We start from the raw sequence: 15,747 nt of genomic DNA, 5'->3' as shown, positions 1-15,747 counted from the left end.
CAGATCAGGCCTCCAAGGAACACATTGCCTCTGACCATCACCACCACAGTGGTAATAACAGCAGTGGTGTTCTCCTTGGAGGCTTGTTCTGCTGCCACCTTTGTAACCACACAACCATTGTGCTCAGGTGCAGCAACACTACAGTGGCCCTCCTGGGACATGAGGATTTCAGTGCTATGATGGGGTGGGTTATGGGAAGAGGAGGTGGGATGACACAGGCGCATTGAGACTCTGGCCAGTACCAGAATATAAGCATTCCTGACTGTTGTGAGGAATTAGGAGGCAAGTTGGCAGGGCTTGGCAAGGGCCTTTCCTTGAGGAGAAGCCCTTGCAGTGGCTCATGGCCCCTGCACATCATGCATCCAGGGGTTGGATCAGGGGAGGCAATGGGGCATTTTGCCTCAGGGGTCAAAACATCTCGGTCCACCTTGCTTCTGATGACAGATTGAGCATCTGGTTTAACACCATTGCAGTTGAACACTGGCCTGGATGGACACTTTCTCTGACCCAACGAAGCTATTCTTATGTTCATACAGGATCCAGTAGGCTGCCAGGCTTTCTTGAAAGAGCTTCGGAAACTTCAAGTTGGAACAGTACATAATCCTACAATTATCCACCTTTTATGGGCTGTGAACAGGGTGCAAAAATAACCAGGGGGAGCCTTTTCTTGCTCACAGGAAGAGCCCAGGGCTCCACATGAGAAAGCTAAGCCTTAGACTTAGACTTTTGGAGGGTTGTCCTTTTTTGTGAAATGGATTTTTTTTCAAAACAACCTGCAAGGCATTTCACCATCTGGTTTCTTTAGGCTTCAGCAAAGGCATGGCTAGGAATGGAAGCCTTTGACAGAAAAATTTTTATTTTGCTTTTTTTACATTTCATAGTGATTTTACACCACTTGTCTGTCCAGAAAAACCTTATAGTATTTTTAAGCATTTATAAACCACCCAATATTTTATAAATATCAAAGCTTTATTGATGGATAGATCTAATTAAAACAAGAATGCAATTTCAAACCAATAAAACTACAGTGTGAAACATATAAAAGCCTTTAAAAGCAAATAAGCAAAGATTCAAAGGATTCAAGGACATAAAACAGAGTCCAATCTTATGGGTCAGGGAAAGTCTGGGCAAAAATGTAAGTTTGAAGTAACTAATAGATGATGCTTCAAATATGACAGAAAGAAGGGCATTCAAATGGTGACAGCAAAAAATGCCCAGTTTCATGTCACAGCCCTGTGACTGCCTTGTACGGTGCAGTTGCCACAAGCAGAACTTCCTCCTAATAACTCAGTAGTGTTGAAAGTTGGTAAAGAGGCAGTGAGTGTTTCAGATAGCATATTTCAGGGTCAGCTTCATTAACATCTGCTGGAGTGGGTGATAATGAAGAGAAATTGCGTCAGAGATGTAGCACCAAACACCCAAACTCATCCCCTAAAACCACTACTGGGCTGCTGCCCTCAGATCCCTTTCATCTTGAAGTAATCTCTCTGGCTGCACCACCAGTCACAATCTTTAGAAAATGAAAACTATTTGAACTCTAGGTTCTAAGATAAACCATTTTGTTTTGTACTTGCATAGCTGAAGAGAGATTTGCAGTTCATACACCAAAAGACTGTTCAATGGTACCAAGATATACCGTATTCAGGAGCAATAAAACAAATTGCATGATTTATTTCCCCATCTTCCAGATGCTGAATCCCACACTGTTCAATTATAATACCCATAAATTTATGAGTTCATGTCATTTATATGCTGCTTAGCTTTAATGCTAAGTGTGATGTGTAGACCGGACCAATGAGGAATACAGCATCGTTTTTATGATGCCGCTTTAAGCACCAGGACAAAATCAGACTCTTCTAGAAAGCTTTCGGAAGATATTATGCTTTTTTCCTTTTAATGTGGGATGCTGCAACATAGGTAGTTCAATTAGCATTTCCACAAGGCAGCTGGGTTTTTTGGGTGGGGGTATTTTGCATGATAGTGTTTATTTATTGCTGCTTGCAGTTTTAACTGAACTTTTCTATTTTAAAAAGAAAATAAATAAATTGATGATGATGATGACAGGAAGAGCTATGGAAGCTCCCAAATTCAAATCCTGGCTCTAGGTAGGATTGGGGAAATAGACCTGCCTGAAACCCTGGAGAGCCACTGCCAATCAGTGCAGATAATACTGAGCTAAATGGACCAGTGGTACGATGAAAGAGAAGGCAGCTTCCTATGTTCAAATACACTGAACATCAGAAAAAGAATTCAGTGTTCCCTAGTAACTCCTATGGCACCAAGGATACTTTCTCAGTGAAATAAAGGACTGTAATCTAAACATTTTATTCCCCAAAAAGTGAGCTTTTGTTTTTTTAAGACAGATCCGCATCCCCAACACATTAGGAGTTATGAGATTTCTGATACAGAACACTGAAGATTCCAGGAATTCTCTCTGAAGTGAAATGATTAAGCAGCTTTTTGTTCCTGGTCAACAAACACATTCTGTATGCGAAGTATGTCTTCAGTAGGTGATGTGAACTTTCTCCTTTCTGGCCTCTCTTTAAAATATTTAAGACACTGACACTCAATATAACCCTCCAATTATAAAGAAAGAATAAAAGCAGGTGGACTGAGCAGGGGTGTTAAGAGCCCTGAAATCAAAGTCTTTGTGCAATAAAATTATAGGTAAAACACAACTAAAACCTGCAAAACTATTAGAAAACAGATGATAGATAGATAGTAGATAGATAGATAGATAGATAGATAGATAGGGTCAGTGAAACTTAAAATGCATATAGGTAACTAAGTTATCTGTTTGAGTAGGCTTGCTGAAATAAAATAGTTTTCAGTAGACATTGGTCACATTCACACCATACATTTAAAGCACATGGCTTTCTTCAAATAATTCTGGGAGCTTAGGAACATAAGATCAGTATGCTGGATCAGGCCAATGGTTCATCTAGTTCAGCATCCTGTTCTCACGGTGGCCAACCAGAGGCATTTGGGAAACCTGAGAGCAGAATTCAAGCACAAGAACACTCTCCCTTCCTGTGGTTTCCAGCCACTGGCATTCAGAAGCATTGCTACCACCAACTGCAAAGGCAGAACACAGCTCTCTGCAGGGTAAGCTACACACAGAACTACAATTCTCAGCACCACTAACAAACTACATTTCCCAGGATTCTCTGGGGGAAACCATGTGCTTTAACATCTGTCAATCAGTCTGCAAGGAACATAGTGCCTTTGCTACAGGGTAGCTGGGCATGTCACAAAGCACAGTGCTGATGAGATCCTGGCCACACACCATTTTAATTTGCTTAGAGGCCTAAAAATGGCACTTATACATATATACCTGCGTGTGCAAATTTTATGCAAAATCATGCCACAGGGCCTGTACCCCAAATCTTCTAAGCACCTAGCAAAAATATCTGAACAAGTTATATTCTCAAGATATCTTAGTATCTTGGAGGAAGGGTGGGATAAAAATTGCATAAATTAAATTTTATATGGTAGTAAACAATTTGCTGCAGCTAAAAGAGCTAGAAGCAGTACACATAGCCTTCTTCCATGTCTTCTGCTTACCTGAAAGTAACATAAAGTCATTTTTTATTTATAACTCAGATAATTCCATGCAGTAAGGAAGCAATTGCATGCTCTAGTCTTAGGAGGATATATAAAGCAACAATTCATCCAAGTCCATTTCATCCACAGGTCCTAAAAATATCCAGTCACAAATAAAGCAGTTATTTTGTAAAAGCCAGTCTGTATTGAAGTAAATCCAACATCACCTAAAGAGGGCAAAGATAAAAGCTCAAACACTTTGGGCTAAAATATGTTGTTGCTGCCATTATTATTGTTGTTGTTGTTGTTGTTGTTGTTGTTTATTATCTGCCCTACACTCTAAGATTTCAGTAAGGGTTACAACAATTTAAAACTTGACATTAACAACAATTTCAATTTTTAAAAATTACAAAAAATGCATATGTGGCATGCATGATTGGATCACCTGGCCATTACCTCTTACCTTTAAGAGGTTTGTGGTCCAATTTGAGTTGCTTCCAGACTGTCAATATTTCTCAGGTGAGATTCAAGAACATGTGCAATTAAAATGGATTAAAAGCACTCTGTTGCCCTCACGAAACATACATACATATATACAACAAAAAACTTTTTTTCAGTTTGGAAAGTGATGGGGAAATGCACTGAAAAGTGTAGGATGAACGTATGATTAACAGAAAGACATATAACCACCACAAAAGCAAATCATGATGAATGCAGGATTGCTGCTTATTTGCTGTAGTTTCCCTGCAAATAAAATCAGAGCAAATGCTCAATAGAGACCGAAGAGAGTCTAACTTCCTTGTATGCTTTGTGTAAACAACTCAGGGTGAATCTATTTTGGAAAGTATTTTTTGTTATTTATTTATCCATTTAATTTCTATACTGCTCTTCATCTGAGGACGGGTTACAATATAAACACAAAAATGCATAGCATCATATCAAAAACAATATCCACTCCCCCATTTAAAAGGCCATAGATTTTTTTAATTAGTCAAAGCCCTGGGAAAAGAGGACTGTTTTTGTCAGTTCCCTAAGGTGCCAGGCAAGTCTCCCTGGGGAGAGCATTCCACAAGTGGGGAGCCACCACAGAAAAGGCCCGTTCTTGTGCTGCCACTCTCTGGACCTCTCATGGAGGGGGCACATGAAGAACGGGCCTCAGATGATGATCGTAGGTCCCAGGTCAGTTCATATGGGGAGAGGCGGGGTTTGAAGTATTACGATCCTGAGCCATTTAAGGCTTTATGGGTCAAAACTCTAGGCTAAGATTGGCATCTTATTCTCAAACCATCATGCCTTGGTGTGCAACCTGGCTGCTGAATTTGGCACCAGCTTAAGTTTCTGAACCTTCTTCAGAGGCAGTCCCATGTATAACAGGTTGCAGTAATCTAACCTAGGGGTTACCAGAGCATAGATGACAGAAATTAGGCTATCCCTGTCCAGAAAGAAGCACAGCTTGTCCAACAGCCAAAGCTGATGGAAGGCACTCAAGGCCACCAAGGCCACCTGAGCCTCAAGCAACAGCAATGGATCCCTCAGTTGTGTACCCACTCTTTCAGGAGTGTAACCCTATCATGAGCACGCAAACTTCCATCCATCCTGTCTAACAGTGCCTCCAGTTTTATCTGGATTAGGCTTCAGTTTATTAGCTCTCACCTGCAGATGTAAATGAGGAATAGAGCTGTGTGTCATTGCATGTTGCTGACAACATACTCCAGAAAAGTCAAGATAACCCCACTCAACCTGATTTCCTTTCAAATAAAGATGGAATGAAGCAGTAGTGCTGGGATATAAGCCTTGCTCACTGCACTATTTTCCAAAGCAAACACAGTGGTACCTCAGGTTACATATGCTTCAGGTTACATATTACATATGGTTCAGGTTACAGACTCCGCTAACCCAGAAACAGTGCTTCAGGTTAAGAACTTTGCTTCGGGATGAGAACAGAAATCGTGCTCCGGTGGCGCAACAGCAGCAGGAGGCCCCATTAGATAAAGTGGTGCTTCAGGTTAAGAACAGTTTCAGGTTAAGTACGGACCTCTGGAACGAATTAAGTACTTAACCCGAGGTACCACTGTATTTCTCAACAGTCATTAATCTTGTGGTGGTGGGAAAATACATGTACCGTATTTTTCGCCCTATAGGACGCACTTTTTCCCCCTCCAAAAATGAAGGGGAAATGTGTGTGCGTCCTATGAGGCGAATGCAGGCTTTCGCTGAAGCCTGGAGAGCGAGAGGGGTCGGTGCGCACCGACCCCTCTCGCTCTCCAGGCTTCAGGAAGCTATCCCCCCAGCCAGGCAAGCTCCGGGAGCGATGGCGAGGTTGCACGCAACCTCGCTATTGCTCTCGGACCCATTCTGGGGGCTGGGGTCCGGGGAAGCTCGGGCTTCCCCCGCCCCAGCCCTGTGCCTGGGGGGGGGAATAATTTCCCCCCCCCTTTATTTCCCCCCAAAAAACTAGGTGCGCCTTATGGGCCGGTGCGTCCTATGGGGCGAAAAATACGGTACCTATAAGGTGTCTTGATTTATTTTTCCACCGTGGGGGTAATATCAATTTGGGGTTCATTTAGGTTGGGAAATGCTCAGTCTGAAATGTGTATTTCCAATTGCCTGGAGTCTGGACTATTTGGGGAAATGGGGCAGTGTTGACACCAGGAAAAGACTTTGGGGGGGCAGAAGTCCAAGGCACACCGCCCACTCAGAATATTGCCAAAAAAAGAGGAAACACTTCGCCAAAAAGGAGAGCAAAAGTTGGCATAGATTTGCATGAAAATTGCTTGTGTATCAATGCATGTATAGAAATAATTACTATGCTTTCAATATGAAAACAATGCACCGCAGTGGGGCAAACAATAACCAGGAATCCTCCTTGCTTGCTCAGTCTGCTATCTTGGTGCTCACTGTTAGTGGTCAGTTTCAAGGTCTCCTTTCCGAGAGTTCTTTATCTTTAAGCAGGATTTTGACTGTGGTCCAATATATCTGGAGGGCACTCAGTTAAGGTTACCAGACGTCCCCAGATTTACAAATCAGTCCTCTGATAAATTCCTATTGAAGTTGAAAAGTGTCCCCGGATTCATTGAAAAAAAATCTGGTAACCTTACACTAGGTGGGCAAAGGCTGACCAAGAGAATGCTTTCAAACAGAGGACTATCATCTGATAGCACTTCAAATAGAGAAATAAAGTAGGACACATAGCTTCCTAACTCCAGTGCCATTCTTCTTCTTGGACTATATGGAGTAAGTGAAGGTACAGTCAAGGATTGACTTGACATTGCAGGAAATTGTGGAGCACTCACTCAGTCTTGGGACTGTCTGCCGCTTCTTGCATAATGACTGTTTCTTGAGTTGTAGTGCTGAAGAGTTGGCCTGTAGAGTAGAGCCATCTGTGATCACATGGTACACTGAATTGGTCCGTCTATTGGATGAACTGGGTGTAGACTTGCTTGTCTGAAGCCAGGGTGCAACAAGGGAGGTCTAATGGAGTGTCATGATGTATCTTTTTGTACTGCAAGTGCAGGGAACATTTGCGCCTCCAGATGTTGCTGAACTGCAACTCCCATCAGCCCCAGCAAGCATGGCCAATGGCCAGAGGTGATAGGAGTTGTAGTTCCACGACATCTGGAGGGCCAGAGGTTCCCCACATCTCTCCTACTGGTACTTTTTTGCTGTAAATTGTGGGCATTGAGGCATACCTGCAACCCAATCACCCATGCAAAATAAGTCCTTTTGAGTTCATTTAAAAATGCACCAGACCACAAGACGCACCTAGTTTTTGGAGGAGGAAAACAAGAAAAAAAAAATTCTGAATCTCAGAAGCCAGAACAGCAAGAGGGATTGCTGCGCAGTGAAAGCAGCAATCCCTCTTTCTGTTCTGGCTTCTATGATAGCCGCGCAGCCTGCATAAGACGCACACACATTTCCCCTTTTTAGGAGGGGAAAAGTGAGTCTTATAGAGCAAAAAATACGGTAAATCACATTTTACTTTATTACATGCACACATTAAAACTTAATGTTTGTATGGTGGTTTCAAATGTTCAGAGCATTCTATGAGCATCATCTAGTTGCAGTTCTTACAACTATCTTGTAAGATTACAGGTAGGTAGCCATTTTGGTCTGCCATAGTCGAAACAAAATAAAAAAAATTCCTTCCAGTAGCACCTTAGAGACCAACTACGTTAGTTATTGGTATAAGCTTTCGTGTGCACACACACTTCTGAAATGTATCTGAAGAAGTGTGCGTGCACACGAAAGCTCATACCAATAACTAACGTAGTTGGTCTCTAAGGTGCTACTGGAAGGTTTTTTTAAAATTTTGTTTTATCTTGTAAGGGTCTCATTCAGCTGGGGGAAATAAAAAAGTATCTTAGGTCTCTGCCCTAGACGTTTATTTGTATTGCTATTAAATTTACCTTGAGTTGTTTTAAAAATAAATTTTAAAAACCTATTTTTACCTGTTTTTATTGTGGGGTTGTAAATCAAATTACAGTGGTACCTTGGGTTGCATATGCTTCAGGTTACATACGCTTCAGGTTACAGACTCCGCTAACCCAGAAATATTACCTCGGATTAAGAACTTTGCTTCAGGATGAGAACAGAAATCGTGCTCCGGTGGCACGGCGGCAGCAGGAGGCCCCCATTAGCTAAAGTGGTGCTTCAGGTTAAGAACAGTTTCAGGTTAAGAATGGACCTCCGGAACGAATTAAGTACTTAACTCGAGGTACCACTGTAAAACGTATGTGAAAGGCGTCTCCTAAACAAAATAAAAGGTGGGCAGTGTTCATATTCCCCATATTGCAGATGAAGCATAGAACTGATGGTGAGAGAGAGTGGTTTGCCTAAAGTTCACAGCAGTCGCAAATTTTTAACTGCAGGGGTTCTTATTTGTAGTTTAGGCTCTTAATCTCTATACCACACTCAGACCCATTTGTATCCAGCATCAGACTCTAAAGCTTCTTAGCTTTCCCCATTAGCTGCCTTGAGAACAAACTAGGCTTATGCTCAAGAAAGGATTTGTAAGATGGCAGCCATGCAACACAGGTTGACCATATGCATATTTAATAAGAAACAAAGCTTTTATGCACTTTTAAAACTACAAAACCCATGATGCAAAAATGAAACACCTTGGTTAGGATTTGTTGTTCCATCTCATTCCTTATTACCAATGAGCATGCATTGGTCTCTCAGAATAAGCTCAAAGGTACCCTTCATGAATTCAATGATCCCCTGGCAGGTTATTACAGTCCAAGAGGGACGCGGGTGGCGCTGTGGTCTAAACCACTGAGCCTCTTGGGCTTGCTGATCGAAAGATTGGCAGTTTGAATCCCCGCAACAGAGTAAGCTCCTGTTGCTCTGTCCCAGCTCTTGCCAACTTAGCAGTTTGAAAGCACGCCAGTGCAAGTAGATAAATAGGTACCACTGTGGCGGGAAAGTAAATGGCGTTTCTGTGCACTTCTGTAACGGTGTTCCACTGCACCAGAAGCGGTTTAGTCATGCTGGCCACATGATCCAGAAAGCTGTCAGTGGACAAACGCCGGCTCCCTTGGCCTGAAAGTAAAGATGAGCACCGCAACCCCACAGTTGCCTTTGACTGGACATAACCATCCAGGAGTCCTTTCCCTTTTAAACTTTACAGTCCAAGAAGCACATGTTAATTCCTTTATTTAGTTCTACTCTAAAATTAATTGTTATAGTAAATCAAACACTCTTCTGTTTCGAAAAATACAGGGCTGATGGCTTAATCTCACCCAAATTGTCCATCTTCTGAAATTCCCTTATATTCAAACCCAATATACCTGGGCTCTCATCCATATGGAAAGTGTTAGACTTGTTAAGTGACCAACAGGAAATGGCCTTGTGGTTGCATTAAATAGGGTCTTGCTGAATAGTTTGGGAACCTCATGAGCATTAAATAGGGAAATAAAGTTCAATGCAGAAATCAATGATAGACCATGAACAAACCAACTCAAAGTTTATCAGTGAAGATACAGAAAATGACCCTAAAGCTGAATCACAGATGGTACCAAACTCCCATGCAAATTTCCCTCATTGCACTCAAGGTGACTCTGATGTGCTGGAGTAGATGTGGGTTTCTTGATCCTGATTTCCATCTGTGCTGGGAGTGCCAACCAGTCCAAAGATTTTGGTCTGATATAGTGAAAGAGGCATCAGAAAGAGAATTGTCGGGGCAACCCAGCCAGATAGGCAGGGTATAAATAAGAATAAGAATAAGAATACTATCCACCATCATTAAAGAATCTATGCAGATTGCCTGGCAACTTGCATTGCTTTCTTGTTTGAGGGTGATAACATCCAACTAAAATCCAAGGAACTTATTAAAAGAATCATAGTTGGCAGAGACCCCGCAGTCCAACCCCCTGCTGTGCAAGCATCACAATTAAAGAATCTCTGAAAGCTGTCCGTCCAACCTCTGCTTAAAACTCTCCAATGAAGGAGAGTCCACCACTTTCTGAGGCAGTCCATTGCACTAACAGTTCTTACTGTCAGAAAGTTCTTCCCAATGTTTCATTAAATTCTTGTAAATTGTTGCATAATTACACAGCATTGGAAGATGTTGACCGCTGTCACACTAGCCCCCTAGTTACAAAATGTATGGGATTCAGCAATACTAGAGAAACTAACATAGAAATCTAGTTATTAATGAATGTGTAAAATCTGGTAAATTTCAGGCAGTCTGGTGGGTTTTTATTTTATGTTAACACAAATCTTCTGTAAAATACATTACCACCTGCTTCCTTGAATAGATGGAAATTGTAGAGTCAGCTTTAAACCTGGTGCTTTATACTCACTTTGCCTCAGTAAAGTCCTTTTCCCTCCTCCTACCTCTGAAATGCAATATGTTCAATTCTAGTATCAGTACTAGTCTGAATGTGATTTTACTTCCTTCACATGTGGGGAGCCACAGGCCAAGAAGCTGGAGGCATCTCCATACCACCTTCTGAGTCCTTCCCAGGCAACACCTCTGATTAACTCTGCTTTGCACCCTGAATGTCTTTGCCTCTCTGCAATATGTCCTTGCGTTGGTGGGGATAGCGAGGGGAGATACTAAGCCTACTGGTGTAGCAGTGTTTCTTAGTGGTTAGAGTGTGGAACTAGGATCTGGGAGACATGGGTTTGATTCCAACCTGGGCCGTTAAGATCACTGGGTGACCCTTGGCCAGTCATTTGCCTCTCAGCCTAACCTACCTCCAGAGCCCATGAGGTGAAAAGACTGCCTCAGGCGGCAGGGTCCACAGGGATGGCAGAGCCTGATGTCACCCCCGCCACCCTTGTTTCTGATGTAGATATTCCCTGATCCCCTTATTCCCTGGCAAGGAGGGAGGGAGGTCCATTTTGGGGTCCAACTCGGATGCCGACATGTCTTGGGGCCGGCCCTGCCCACCTCACAGGGTTGTTGTGGGGGTATTGAAGAAGAAAGGAGAACCACGGGAAAAGTGGCATTTAAATGCAGCAAACAATAAAATGCTGCACGAGGCTAACATTTACATTTGCTGCTCCGGCGAGTTTTGCCTCTGGCCTCGTTTACCACTGGCATGAAGCCCTAAGAGAATGCTGCCCGCGGGGGGTTGAGGAAGGAGAGTGGGGGGTAAGCGGCTCCCCACCGCTCTGACCTTGCGTACTTCACAAGCATGGGGTTACATTCCCGGTGTCTCGAGAGCAATGCACAAGGACCCGGAAAACGTAATGCGACGATAACGTGTACAAGGCAAACAAAAGATAAACAGAACCAAAACACCCGTCACGTGGATCCGGAGAGCACGCCCTCCCCGCCCCCCCCTCCCCCCTCCCGAGGCTGCTTCTTAACCTCGGAGACGAGGGCACTCGAGACCGCAGTGTGGTTGACGAGCCCGATCGCACCGATTCCCACTCTGGTTCGACGCGCGTGTCCCATCTTTGGTTCCTCGGCAGCGGCGGCGGCAGCAGCAGCAGTGCGCATGTGCGGGAGTCTGCATTCCATCATGGCGCAGCCGTCTGACTGAGTCTGTTGCTGCTGCTGCTGCGACGCCCCGCAGCGCCGAGCCTGAGGAGGCGGCTGAGGCTTCCCCGGTGCCCGCCGCCCGCCTTCCTGCCAGCGGCTCCTGCCTGCGCCGGTAAGTGGCCGGGTCTTCCCCGCTCCTCTTGGAGGGGGCTCCAGGGGTCTGCCGGGCCGCCAGGGTGGGGCTTGCGGAGGGGTCGGGTGGGTTGGAAGCCGGGGTGTCCCTTGAGTTTGGGGGGCTGCTGGGAGGCGAGGAAGGGGTTGGTGTGGGTCGGGGGGCACACTCTCCGCTTCACACGCGAGGAAGTCCTCATCCCCTCCACCCCAGCACCACCGACACTGCCAGCGCCTCATTCCCAGCTGATCTCCCCGGCACGCATTCTTAGTCTTCCGTGACTGCCGATGTAACAGAAACAAGTAAAAAAAAAATGCATTCTCCCGCCCTGCTTGCTCCAAAGAGGCTGCTTTTCTCCTCGGAAGGTCATCTCTGCTTGCAGCCTCCCAAGTTTTTAATCCCGTTGCAAACCTTTGCATCACACACCTTTGCATTGCACACACACACACACACACCAGTCCCTGCAGGTCATCTCTTGCATTCCTTAGTCCAGCTTTCAGTTTGCAACCCACCCCGTTCTAAGAGGACCACCACTATCTTAAAAAAAATTAAAAAAGGACACTCTTTTCTCTCAAGCCGTTTCCCCCACGCCACACACACCCGGCACCCATACCCACTCCAGTCATCTTAAAACACTTTGCCAACAACCCCCAAACCCACTTTCACCTTCCCAGGTTCTCCCAGGTGGAAGTGTGGTGGGTGGGACTGTCACCGGTTTGCGGAAACGGGGAGTTTGCTGCGAAGGGGTTTGCGGGGTGGGCGGAGAAGAATGGATTCTGAGGAAATCGGGAGACTGAAGTTGGTGGTTGGTGATTCTGATGGTCTTTGGAATATTGGATGTTTAAAGGGCCACACGACACAGGTGTGTTGTGACTTGGATGTAGAAGTCTTGGATAAGGATATAGGAGATTTTTTTTGGGGGGGGAGCGGTGTGTCTCTGTGTGTGAATACAGTGGAGCTTTAGGTGGTGAAATTGAAGGAAGATTGGAAGTTGTGAGAATATTGGGCCTGCAAGAATTGCTGAGTGGGTTTGTGCAGAAACTGGGCTCCGGCAAACTGATTTTGATTCAGATGCTGGTATCAAAACTGATGTATTGTATGTTCAGTCGTTGGATTTGTGCACTGAGCCATATGCAGGATGCCGGGGCTGTTTGTGCTTCAGGTGTGCGGATTTGTGTTTCAAATGGCAGGTAGTTGAAAGAGGCTAGTCTTTCGAGGGGGGTTGTGCTTATGGGTGCAATGAAGTGCCTGAGAAGTAGGTGAATGTAAAAGAGCTCATATTATTGTTCTCTTGCGGTAGTGGAGTTCAGCAGTCAGACCTAAACTTTGCACACCTGCCATGTCAACTTGAATCTCTGCTATGTTGCAGGAAGTCCCCTTTAGTGCCCTCTTCACTCCACCCACCCCCTCAGCATACTCCGGTGTATCCCAGTTAGAAAGCTGACCTTTCTATTGATCACTGCTCCTTTTTTGAAGGGTTTGTTCTAGCACTGCAATCAGATATTTCCTTTTGCTTTTATTACCTGCTGCAAATTATTAGTCCGGGGGCACGGAAAGGTGATGTCTTTCCTTTCTTCTCTTCTGCTTTCTCTTCCCCTCCCCCTCCCCCTGGTGCTGCTGTGTCTGAATGCCACGTAGCCTTCTGGCTATTCCCCTTTGACTAGAGTGAGTGCACAGCTTTTAGATATACTGTATAGTACCTTCCTGAACTTCTCTCTTGTGTAAAAGGTAGTTACTGTAGCCAGCAGATTTGGATAGATTAGTATTTTTACGCCATGCTTGTTCCTGGCTTTTGAAGTAGCAGAGGTTCAGCAGTCAAGGCAGAAACTGTTGTGATTATTCAATAGGTAGCTATACAGAACTGCAGTCATCAGCCCTCTTTTTCTCTGTTATTAAATTCGTAGGGCTTGTGATTCAGTTGATGGAAACCCCCAATCTTGCAGAACCCCTTTCTCAACATATGGCAAGTGGTGTGTTGTCCTGTAATCATGCCAGTTGGCTGTGGATGATGCAAAAGCTGGCAGGTGTACTTAACTCATACTGTTTGTGTGTGTTTCCTGTTTGCATGCATGTGCATTTCCAGCTTTTACTGTGTTCAAATGTAATGAAGAAATGTTTATATTTTTGCCTTTATACTATTTCTTTCATACTGCTGTATAAAACATACTTGCTTTTTATTATTGAATTTTTAAGAATGCATGCTTTGTTCAGTATTCACACATTTATGCTGGTAAATACATATGTATGCTTAGGATGGCAAACTGTAATTTAAACTAAAAAAGTAATACCTGCCTACATATGCCATAACGCTAGCTTGAAATCCAAGTGATTTTTCAATAGGCTCATGACTCTTGTGATTTCAAGCTGTTTAAATAATAATAAGCGTTCAAGTATAGTTGCATCTCTTTGAGCCATAAAGATTTACACTGGATATGTTGTGATCGCTGAAGAACAGCATAGTATAATCTTTGATTCTGTTATATTGCCTGATTGTTCCAAGATTTATCAAGCTTGTCATTTGAAGAAACCAACTTAATTTTAATCTGGGTATGTAAATTGATAGCTTCAGTTGTGTGTTAGCCCCCCCTCCCCCCACCTAGAGTTGACTATTAAGAGGTTGGTGTAGCTACAAGCTGGGAAGTGTTGTGGCAATTATTGAGATGATGTTTGCGACTCCCTCTAATGTAAGAAAAGACCTAAAAAAATATAAATGTTATTATTTCTCACTTCTGTGAAGCTCTGAGTAACCCCTTAAGCTTTGTAACAGCACTGTGAGGCTGGTTATGCTGAAGGTTAGTAATTTGTCAAAGACCACTGATGTTGCCAGGGCAACTTACAAAAAGTTAAAATAGCAATAATATGTAATAAAGCAAAACAAACGTAAAACAATAACATTTAAACTTTACAATATAAAAGAATAGTAAAAATCAATCAGTGGGGTCTTATTTTTCAATTCTCTCCCTCCCCACCCCCATGTAGAACTAGTGGGGATGGGGAAGAAGAGAGAGAATAAGATGCCATGCAATAAGAAAGAGTTAAGTCCCACCTTGGGTGGTACATGCCAGCAGGTCTTTGGAAGAGGTGGTTCATCTACTACTTTGTGCACACATGTACACACACACACTCACTCTGAACAGGACACTTAAGATTGCATACTAAAATTACTTTTGGAATTGCTGCACTGTGAGGGGAATAAGGGCCTCTTAACAACTCTCAGCACCTTTAACAAACAACAGCTCCCATAATTATTTGGTAGAAACCATGAGTGTTTAAAATGATATAATAATGCTTATATCAGTGTTCAAAATTAGCCAGGTGCCAGGCACATTTTGCACTTGACTTTCAACCACTTGTGACCATGTGAAGATGCCTGGGTGCCAGGATGACGCCTGACATCTCCACCATTTGAGGATCATTGGACCTGGACTAGTTTCACACACTAATATCCCACCCTGTAAAAATTTAACTGTTATATTTTATCTGCACAATCAGAATGAATTTCTGGAACAAAACTGCTTTTTCTGTGAAGTCTGAGCAGGAGCAGTCACCGTTAAGAAAGAGTTCGGGATAGGCCAGTATACATGTGCACTGTCCTTGGATCAAGTGACATTTCTTTTTTGAGGTCTCAAGGTTCTTAAGCAAGCTCAAGGTTATCATCTGAACAAGCCAGATGCTTAACTGAGAATCAATCATAGTCAGTCCATCATTTGAAAAATAAGACTTTCAAGCTGTCTTACCCCAAAATGGCAAATGGACATTCCATTTTGGTGACTGCAACCTTGGTTTAATGAGCCAGCTGGCACCTAGCTTATATATCTGAGTTTCTAACTCTGTATGGTGTAAATGTGGCTCTGGTTCCAAGCTGTATGATATTGCAGCCCAAGACTTGATTATAACCAGTATGTATTCTGAACTTTCTTATGCATAATTGATCATTTGGTGCAAAGTGTTAGGAACCATTCTATACACACCCCAATATTGGTTTCAGGTGGCCTTTAGGAATACATTTTTTTATTTATTTTAAAGCCTGCTGTGTATCCTAATTAAAATGACATTAGCGATTTATCAAAGGAATTTGTCATTGCACATAGACTTCCCC

The 15,747-nt window shown here is 43.5% G+C and overlaps 1 protein-coding gene across 1 annotated transcript in view; it reads right to left on the bottom strand.

Annotated features, from left to right (window-relative positions):
* Nucleotides 1-1,096: 1,096 nt before the first annotated feature.
* Nucleotides 1,097-15,747, bottom strand: part of LOC308468837 (growth hormone secretagogue receptor type 1-like) — a gene marked incomplete at both ends in the record, with an annotated part of 74,878 nt that continues 60,227 nt past the window's right edge. Inside the window, one exon of the transcript XR_013981887.1 lies at nt 1,097-1,362. The remainder of the gene's footprint in view (nt 1,363-15,747) is intronic.

Source organism: Podarcis pityusensis, assembly GCF_964106645.2.
Source record: "Podarcis pityusensis genome assembly, chromosome: Z".
In the NCBI taxonomy this organism is placed as follows: Eukaryota; Metazoa; Chordata; class Lepidosauria; order Squamata; family Lacertidae; genus Podarcis; species Podarcis pityusensis.
This window is presented reverse-complemented; position numbering and strand designations above follow the sequence as displayed.